Consider the following 10,821-nt stretch of genomic DNA (forward strand, 5'->3'; position numbering starts at 1 on the left):
TGAATCTCAACTCACAAATCAAAGAGGCTCAACGAGAAGCACTTACTAAAGAAAATATAGGAAATGAAATAATGAAGAAGTATGAGAAGCAACTCGTTATACGGGAAGATGGAACTCGATATTTTGCAAATCGTATTTGGGTACCGAAGTTGGGTGGATTAAGGAAGTTGATATTGAACGAGGCACATAAGACAAGATACTCGATACATCCTGGAGTTGGAAAGATGTATCAAGATCTTAAGACGCATTATTGGTGGCCTAATTTAAAGACAGACGTTGCAACATATGTTGGGGAATGTTTAACTTGTTCTAAAGTCAAAGCAGAACACCAGAAGCCGTCAAGATTACTTCAACAACCAGAAATCCCAGAATGGAAATGGGATAGTATTACCATGGATTTCATCATGAAGTTACCAAAGACTGCCTGGGGATACGACACCATTTGGGTGATTGTTGATCGTCTCACCAAGTCTGCACATTTCTTGCCTATAAAGGAAACAGATAGAATGGAGAAACTATTACGATTGTATATAAAGGAAATTGTTTCAAGGCATGGAATACCTATTTCCATTATATCCGATCGGGATAGTAGATTTACATCAAAGTTCTGGCAATCACTACAAGAGGCCCTAGGAACTCGTTTAGATATGAGCACCGCATATCATCCGCAAACTGACGGGCAGAGTGAAAGAACAATTCAGACTCTTGAAGACATGCTCAGGGCATGTGTGATCGATTTTGGAAACGGATGGGATAAGTATTTACCGTTAGCAGAATTCTCGTATAATAATAGTTATCATGCGAGCATTAAAGCTGCACCATTCGAAGCACTGTATGGAAGGAAGTGTAGATCTCCTATCTGTTGGAATGAAGTAGGAGATCGACAATTAACTGGTCCCGAGATCATACATGAAACTACTGAAAAGATAGTACAAATCAAGGAGAGATTGAGAACGGCCCGTAGTCACCAAAAGAGCTACGCCGATGTCCGAAGGAAACCATTAGAGTTTCAGATCGGTGACATGGTTATGCTAAAGGTGTCACCTTGGAAAGGTGTAATACGTTTTGGAAAAAGGGGTAAACTAAACCCAAGGTATGTAGGCCCGTTCAAAATTATCGAACGCATCGGACCGGTAGCTTATCGACTCGAGTTACCGCAACAACTCGCCGGAGTACATAATACCTTTCACGTCTCAAACCTTAAGAAGTGTCTTGCAAAGGAAGACCTCACCATTTCTCTTGAAGAAATTCAAGTTGACGAGAAACTACAATTCATAGAAGAACCAATCGAGATCATGGACCGTGAAGTTAAACGGCTCAAGCAGAGCAACATACCGATCGTTAAAGTTCGTTGGAATGCACGAAGAGGTCCCGAGTTTACTTGGGAGCGAGAGGATCAAATGAAACAAAAATACCCGCATTTGTTTCCCGATGACGCAAAATAGGTACGATTTTAAAATTTCGGGACGAAATTTATTTAACGGGTAGGTACTGTAATGACCCGGACTTTTTCGATCGATCTATACTTATAAGATTAATATTTACATAAATTAAACCTTACCAACATGATAAGCAACCCAAATTGTTGAGACTTATATTTTTGAAAAGAGATTTACACAACGTTTGACCGTCTAGTTTGACCGATGATATCACGAACTATATAACATATGATAATTATACGTTTGTGTATATATATGTATATATACATATTTAACATGATCTAAGGATGTTTTAATATCTCATTTTGTATTAATAACAATGAGTTATAAGTATATTTTGAAACTACTAACTTAAGTTTTCAAAACGATAACTTTAAGTAACGTTTTTTGATATAAATACTTATAACCTATAATGTTTATACATATATCGTATATGTAATGTATTTAATCACTTTTTAAGGACTTAAATACATAAAACAATATAAGTATATTCACAAAAGATAACTATATTTGAATCCTCATTCAGTTTTCACAAGATTTCTATACGTATATTTAGAGTATATGTACTCGTATCATACCTAGCATCTATACGTATTTACTATTGGCATATACACATCAAATCACCACCAACCAGCCCTTGTTCATGCCTTATGTATAAGGTAACTCTCTTGTTCATGCCTTAAGTATAAGGTAATTACTTTTGTAAGATAGTATGACTAATTACACAAAATAACAACCTAAAATCTTGTCTTGGTTCCCCTTGATTCACGTTTTTAAGAGCTAGGGGGGATCATCATTTTGATTCATTTTTACCTCAAATCTCTAGCTAAATACACACACACTTATGAACCCTAAAAATCTTAACCATCTCAGCTCACAACCATGAAGATCTAGCTTCAAAAACATCACTTAATCACCATAAGAAAACCCTTACAAAAACACTTCAAGAATCCTTCCAAGAACACAAGTTTACTTCCAATCTTTCATCCAACTTCACCACTCTTTTGATTCTAGTTTTTTACTTCTCTTTTACAGCAACCTTGTCCAAGTAACTTGAGGTAGTAACTTTTTTCATAACCTTATTCGATTCATATATATATAGTTATCTTATTTTATGGTATAAAATTTTAACAACAAGAACATAGTTTGAATGTTTTCAAACTTGTTTGCAAACTAAATAGATCCTTCTAACTTAACTTTTAAAATACTTCAAGACCTATAATATATCATAAGGATATGCTAACTTAACAAGGTAAAACTTGGTTTTTCAAAGAACACCTTAAAAACTGAATTTACGTCGTCGGAGTACAACCGGGGGCTGTTTTGGGTTGGATAATTAAAAACCATCTTGAACTTTGAATTGGAGGCTTATTTTCTGGAAAATTGATATTTACTATGAATATGTTAACACATAAAAATTTCATGATTTAACTCAAAGTATAAGTATTTTTAGAAAAATAATCATTTAAGGTTGTTTACATGATGGAAAATGATCAACTTCATAAGTTTCACCAAAGTTTGACCTATGACCTGTGATTTTGAATACAAACTAAGGTATTTACAGTTCATATTCTTAAAGAAGGACTCGATCCAAGGAAGTGGCAAGTTGAACCAACGAAAACGGAGTTGTAACGAAGAAACTATGACTAAAACAAGATCGGATATCCAAAACTAGTTAGCCACGAAAATAATTGGAGAAAAATTAAATAAATCACATCTTTCTAAAAAACATGATATTTTATATATATGTACTCATAATTTAATTTTATATATTTCAGGATCACCCGTAAACAATACGAGAAGATTAATCATAAGATCCCATGATTGTACGCAATACGTCTTCTAGACAATATAGGTACCATGGGTCAAGATTAATCCCGACCAATACGATTTCGATGGGGGTTTTATTTATTTATTAAACACCTAAATATGAACCATTAAAATTGAATTGCTAACTACGGACTAAGAAGACATTAAAAGTATTATAAGTATATATACGTGACGATTGTTTAAAATGAAAATATATTGATATATTATATATTATATATGGATAGGTTCGTGATATCAACCGGAGACCAAGTCAAAATATATATATCTTCAAGGCAAAAGTGAGTATATAGTCCCACTTTTAAACTCTAAATATTTCGGGATGAGAATACATGTATTTTATGTTTTACGATATGGACACAAATAACTGAAAAATATATTCTACGTTGAGTTGTACCACTGGCATACTTCCCTGTAGCTTGGTAACTACTATTTACAACGGTATTGTAAACGCGAATCCTGTTGATAGATCTATCGGGCCTGACAACCCCAACCGGACTGGACGACCAGTATTCAACGGTTGCACAGTACTTCGTTTCGTGACTACACTTGGTACGGTGTAGTAAGATTTCATAATAAAGGGAATATACGACGTGATTAAATGTTAAGTATGGTTACCAAGTGCTCAACCACTTAGAATATTTTTATTAAAATGTTTATATATGAAATCTTGTGGTCTATATATATATATATATTGCTGCCGGCATTAAACCTATATCTCACCAACTTTATGTTGACGTTTTAAGCATGTTTATTCTCAGGTGATAACTAAAAGCTTCCGCTGCAACATGTTGAATTTAAGCAAGATCTTGAGTATGCATATTTGTGTCAAAAATAAAACTGCATATCGGAGGATTTGTAATGTAAAATATGTTGGAGGTCGTATTGTTATTATCACATGTAAAGTTTGTAAGTCTAAGATTATCGCTAAACGATAATCATTATTAAGTTGTTTAAACCTTGTATTTGCAATAAAAGCTATGGTTTGTATTGTAAAAACGAATGCAGTTTTTGAAAAATGTCGCATATAGAGGTCAATACCTCGCGATGAAATCATATGTTATTGTATTCGTCCTTATGGTTAATGTCGGGTTATGACAACACACGACCATTACATAATGGTTTACAATACAAATATGTTACAACAAAATAAGTTTCTTGAATGCAGTTTTTACACAATATCATACAAGCATGGACTCCAAATCTCATCCTTATTTAAGTATGCGACAGCGGAAGCTCTTAATAATCACCTGAGAATAAACATGCTTAAAACGTCAACAAAAATGTTGGTGAGTTATAGGTTTAACCTATATATATCAAATCATAATAATAGACCACAAGATTTCATATTTCAATACACATCCCATACATAGAGATAAAAATCATTCATATGGTGAACACCTGGTAACTAACATTAACAAGATGCATATATAAGAATATCCCCATCATTCCGGGACACCCTTCGGATATGATATAAATTTCGAAGTACTAAAGCATCTGGTACTTTGGATGGGGTTTGTTAGGCCCAATAGATCTATCTTTAGGATTCGCGTCAATTAGGGTGTCTGTTCCCTAATTCTTTGATTACCAGACTTAATAAAAAGGGGCATATTCGATTTCGATAATTCAACCATAGAGTGTAGTTTCACGTACTTGTGTCTATTTTGTAAATCATTTATAAAACCTGCATGTATTCTCATCCCAAAAATATTAGATTTTAAAAGTGGGATTATAACTCACTTTCACAGATTCTTACTTCGTCGGGAAGTAAGACTTGGCCACTGGTTGATTCACGAACCTATAACAATATATACATATATATCAAAGTATGTTCAAAATATATTTACAACACTTTTAATATATTTTGATGTTTTAAGTTTATTAAGTCTGCTGTCCTCGTTAGTAACCTACAACTAGTTGTCCACAGTTAGATGTACAGAAATAAATCGATAAATATTATCTTGAATCAATCCACGAGCCAGTGTATACGTATCTCAGTATTGATCACAACTCAAACTATATATATTTTGGAATCAACCTCAACCCTGTATAGCTAACTCCAACATTCACATATAGAGTGTCTATGGTTGTTCCGAAATATATATAGATGTGTCGACATGATAGGTCGAAACATTGTATACGTATCTATGGTATCTCAAGATTACATAATATACAATACAAGTTGATTAAGTTATGGTTGGAATAGATTTGTTACCAATTTTCACGTAGCTAAAATGAGAAAAATTATCCAATCTTGTTTTACCCATAACTTATTCATTTTAAATCCGTTTTGAGTGAATCAAATTGCTATGGTTTCATATTGAACTATATTTTATGAATCTAAACAGAAAAAGTATAGGTTTATAGTCGGAAAATAAGTTACAAGTCGTTTTTGTAAAGGTAGTCATTTCAGTCGAAAGAACGACGTCTAGATGACCATTTTACAAAATATACTTCCACTTTGAGTTTAACCATAATTTTTGGATATAGTTTCATGTTCATAATAAAAATCATTTTCTCAGAATAACAACTTTTAAATCAAAGTTTATCATAGTTTTTAATTAACTAACCCAAAACAGCCCGCGGTGTTACTACGACGGTGTAAATCCGGTTTTACGGTGTTTTTTGTGTCTCCAGGTTTTAAATCATTAAGTTAGCATATCATAAAGATATAGAACATGTGTTTAGTTGATTTTAAAAGTCAAGTTAGAAGGATTAACTTTTGTTTGCGAACAAGTTTAGAATTAACTAAACTATGTTCTAGTGATTACAAGTTTAAACCTTCGAATAAGATAGCTTTATATGTATGAATCGAATGATGTTATGAACATCATTACTACCTTAAGTTCCTTGGATAAACCTACTGGAAAAGATAAAAATGGATCTAGCTTCAATGGATCCTTGGATGGCTTGAAGTTCTTGAAGCAGAATCATGACACGAAAACAAGTTCAAGTAAGATCATCACTTGAAATAAGATTGTTATAGTTATAGAAATTGAACCAAAGTTTGAATATGATTATTACCTTGTATTAGAATGATAACCTACTGTAAGAAACAAAGATTTCTTGAGGTTGGATGATCACCTTACAAGATTGGAAGTGAGCTAGCAAACTTGAAAGTATTCTTGATTTTATGTAACTAGAACTTGTAGAATATATGAAGAACACTTAGAACTTGAAGATAGAACTTGAGAGAGATCAATTAGATGAAGAAAATTGAAGAATGAAAGTGTTTGTAGGTGTTTTTGGTCGTTGGTGTATGGATTAGATATAAAGGATATGTAATTTTGTTTTCATGTAAATAAGTCATGAATGATTACTCATATTTTTGTAATTTTATGAGATATTTCATGCTAGTTGCCAAATGATGGTTCCCACATGTGTTAGGTGACTCACATGGGCTGCTAAGAGCTGATCATTGGAGTGTATATACCAATAGTACATACATCTAAAAGCTATGTATTGTACGAGTACGAATACGGGTGCATACGAGTAGAATTGTTGATGAAACTGAACGAGGATGTAATTGTAAGCATTTTTGTTAAGTAGAAGTATTTTGATAAGTGTATTGAAGTCTTTCAAAAGTGTATAAATACATATTAAAACACTACATGTATATACATTTTAACTGAGTCGTTAAGTCATCGTTAGTCGTTACATGTAAGTGTTGTTTTGAAACCTTTAGGTTAACGATCTTGTTAAATGTTGTTAACCCAATGTTTATAATATCAAATGAGATTTTAAATTATTATATTATCATGATATTATCATGTATGAATATCTCTTAATATGATATATATACATTAAATGTCTTTACAACGATAATCGTTACATATATGTCTCGTTTAAAAATCATTAAGTTAGTAGTCTTGTTTTTACATATGTAGTTCATTGTTAATATACTTAATGATATGGTTACTTATCATAGTATCATGTTAACTATATATATATCCATATATATGTCATCATATAGTTTTTACAAGTTTTAACGTTCGTGAATCACCGGTCAACTTGGGTGGTCAATTGTCTATATGAAACATATTTCAATTAATCAAGTCTTAACAAGTTTGATTGCTTAACATGTTAGAAATATTTAATCATGTAAATATCAATCTGAATTAATATATATAAATATGGAAAAGTTCGGGTCACTACATAAGTGTAATACTACTTCTCGTGGTAATGGCTTTAGTTGTTTCATTCTGGGGGTTAGCATTTGTATCGCTAGGTAGACTTCCCGATTTTCTTGCACCTATTAACCTTTCTAGGTTAATCTTTTCTTGTTCCAGATTTTAGATAGAAGCTTGTTGATTTCTAAATGTTTGAGCATTTTGTTCATTGGTTTGTTTCTGAGATGTGAAAAATTGAGTTTGAGATTCAACTAGCTTCGACATCATGTCTTCTAAATTTGGATTTTTATCATTGGTTTGTGGTGGTTTATTTGGAAAAATAGGTCTTTGCTGATTATAAGTATTATTGGGTACTTGTTGATTGCTAGGACCTTGTTGGTTGTTGTATGGAACATTTCGGTTATAATTCTGATTTTGATTGTAGATTGGTCTTGGCGGTTGATAATTATTCTGATAATTATTTTCAGGCCTTTGGTTCATGTATGAAACATTCTCTCTTTGTTCCATTGTTTGTTCAATACTGAGACAATCTTTTGTCAAATGTGGTCCTCCACACTACTCACAACTAATTCGTATTGAGTGAATATCTTTAGTCATCTTTTCCATTCGTCTCTCGACAGCATCTATCTTTGTGGAAATGGAATCAAAGTCATGGCTAAAATCGGCTCTAGCTGCTTTAGATGATCTAACGAAGTCTTTTTCTTGATGCCACTCATGTGAGTGGGAAGCAGTGTTATCAATAATTTTGTAAGCTTTAATTGCAGTTTTCTTCATAATGGAACCACCAGCTGCTATATCGATGTCTTTTCTTGTAGTGATGTCGCATCCTTGGTAGAATATTTGTATTATTTGATAAGTATCTAAACCATGTTGCGGACATCCTTTCAATAACTTTTCAAATCTTGTCCATGCCTCATATAGTGTTTCATTTGGCTTTTGCGTGAACGTAACTATATCTCCTCGAAGTCTCATGGCTTTAGATGCCGGAAAGAATTGTTTAAGAAAATTTTCAACTAAAACATCCCATGTTTCAATCGCTCCTTCAGGTAACGATTCTAACCAATCTTTAGCTTCTCCCTTTAAAGTCCAGGGAAATAACATGAGATATATCTGTTCATCCTCCACTTCTCTAATTTTAAATAGAGTACAAATTCTATTAAAGGTACGAAGATGTTCGTTTGGATCTTCCTTCGGTGCACCACTAAATTGGCATTGATTAGTTACCATGTGTAGGATTTGTCCTTTGATTTCATAATCTGGCGCATTAATGTCTGGTTGAGTAATGGCATGACCTTGGCCAGTGCGTTTAGCTCTCATTCGGTCTTCCATACTTAGAGGTTCCAGATTTTCCATGATTGAGTTTGTTGAATCTGAATCACTAGAGGATTCTGACTTAATGGTTTCTTCCTCGACAATCTCTGGATGAGTGATTTGTGGTTCAGGAGGAATGATTAATGGTTCAGGATCTCTGAATTGTCCCTGAATATCCTCCGGGTTCTCAATTGTGAAGTCGGGTTCAAAAAATGGATTATCGAAAATTTGAATTGGAGTACTTGGTCGACTGGATGACGATTCTAAAGAAAAATCAACGGCGACAATATTGGCTAGATGTCTTTATCGAGTTACAGGTGGTGAACGTACGAAAGGTGGTGAACTTTTTGCTCGGTGCATTCACTGAATATCCTATTAGTTATAAAAGATAAAAATTATATAAGTTATCAAATTAATAGACTTTTCTGATTTTGCCCACGTTTCAAATAGCCAATAGATGCAGCAGGTAGCCAGGACCCTTTAAATCGGAAGCCCACAACTCGCCACTAACAAATCCAACTATTAGTACGAATCAGAAATTTTTGGATGTCTATCAATTTAACCGCTTAAAATAATTTTTCGTTTTGAATTTTAGAGAAGAAATAGAAAAAATTCTAAGTCCTAAAAACTAGAGCGTCGAGAAATAAGAAAGAAAAAGAGTGCGTAGAAAAATGTCGAAAAATAAAAATAAAAAAATAAGTGTCGAAACTTAGTATTCTAAAAAATTAAATATTAAAAGTTGCGTCTAAAGGTAATAAAGCTTAAAGGAATTCTATATCCAAAACGGTAATAACTTAAAAAGGTACTAAAGTCTATTAAATATTAAAGCGATGAGCGACGTCGTAAAATTCTAAAGCACCTAAATCTTAATCTAAAGAAAAAGTACTTAAGGGATTTTACAGCAAAGTCTAAAAATCTAGAAATAAAAATAACTACGGCTAAAACTAATCTTAAAAATAATTACGAACGATAAAAATACAAATATTACGGATTAACTAATAAAAAGATACAAAAAAATAAAAATAATCTAAAAGTTATAAAAATACAATTTTTATAAAAATATTATTTTTATATTATTGTTTTATAAAAGTATTAATTTTATATAATTATTAAAACTAATTAAACTTAAAAATACAAATTAACTAAAACTAAAACTAAATAATATAATAATTAACCCTAATTAGGGTTTAAGAATAATAATAATAAATAATAATAACCTACTGCGTAATTATGATGAGGATTCAGACCTGTCTAGTCAACCCATGCGGTCGCATGGGTTTGCTGCCTTGTGCTCATGCGATCGCATGGCTTCGAATACAGGCTGAAAGTTTGGGCTGCTACAGTGTAGCCCGTTTACTTTTACTCTATTTTTTTCTGTTTTATATTTTATAAAAAAATATTTATATTTATAAAAACTTATATTTTAAATACTACCTATTAGTTTTTATACTAAAAGAAAATATAAACTTTTTAATTTTTTTATAGCGTTTCGCTTTCGACGTTGTTTGTCCCCGGCAGCAGCGCCAAAAATACTTGATGTGTGCAGCGGCGTATATGAAATAGTTATATTTTTATTGCGAAATACTATTAAATACGATACAATTTTACACAAGTTATTTATTTATTTATAGAGTGGATATACCTAAACGTTGCTACAACACTTATAGGCAGTGTACCTAATCGTACAGTAGTGTAGTTTTTAGTAAGTCCGGTTCGTTCCACAGGGAGCTAGCCAAGTTTAACGCTATATTTTTTAAAACTATATTTGTATAAATAAATAAATAAAAATATATATATATATATATATATATATATATATATATATATATATATATATATATATATATATATATATATATATATATATATATATATATATATATATAAGTAGTATTATTATTATAAAAGGGGGTTTATACCGTTTAATGACCGGTTTGTCGATTTTATGTATTAAGTCGCAGTTAAAACCTAATGTAAAATATTAAAAATAAATATAACTTAATTTAAAGTGTAAAGTAAATGACGATAATTAAAATGCAATAATTTAAAGTGCGATAAATAAAATGACGATAAATAAAATTGCGATAATTATAAAGTACGATAATTAAAAAGTG

The 10,821-nt window shown here is 31.8% G+C and overlaps 1 non-coding gene across 1 annotated transcript; it reads left to right on the forward strand.

Moving 5' to 3' along the window:
• Positions 1-8,258: 8,258 nt before the first annotated feature.
• Positions 8,259-8,365, forward strand: LOC139903205 (small nucleolar RNA R71). Its single transcript, XR_011778045.1, has one exon. It is a non-coding gene; the product is annotated as a small nucleolar RNA R71 (small nucleolar RNA).
• The last annotated feature ends 2,456 nt before the right edge of the window (positions 8,366-10,821 follow it).

The sequence above is a fragment of the Rutidosis leptorrhynchoides genome, chromosome 3 (assembly GCF_046630445.1).
Source record: "Rutidosis leptorrhynchoides isolate AG116_Rl617_1_P2 chromosome 3, CSIRO_AGI_Rlap_v1, whole genome shotgun sequence".
Classification (NCBI taxonomy): domain Eukaryota; kingdom Viridiplantae; phylum Streptophyta; class Magnoliopsida; order Asterales; family Asteraceae; genus Rutidosis; species Rutidosis leptorrhynchoides.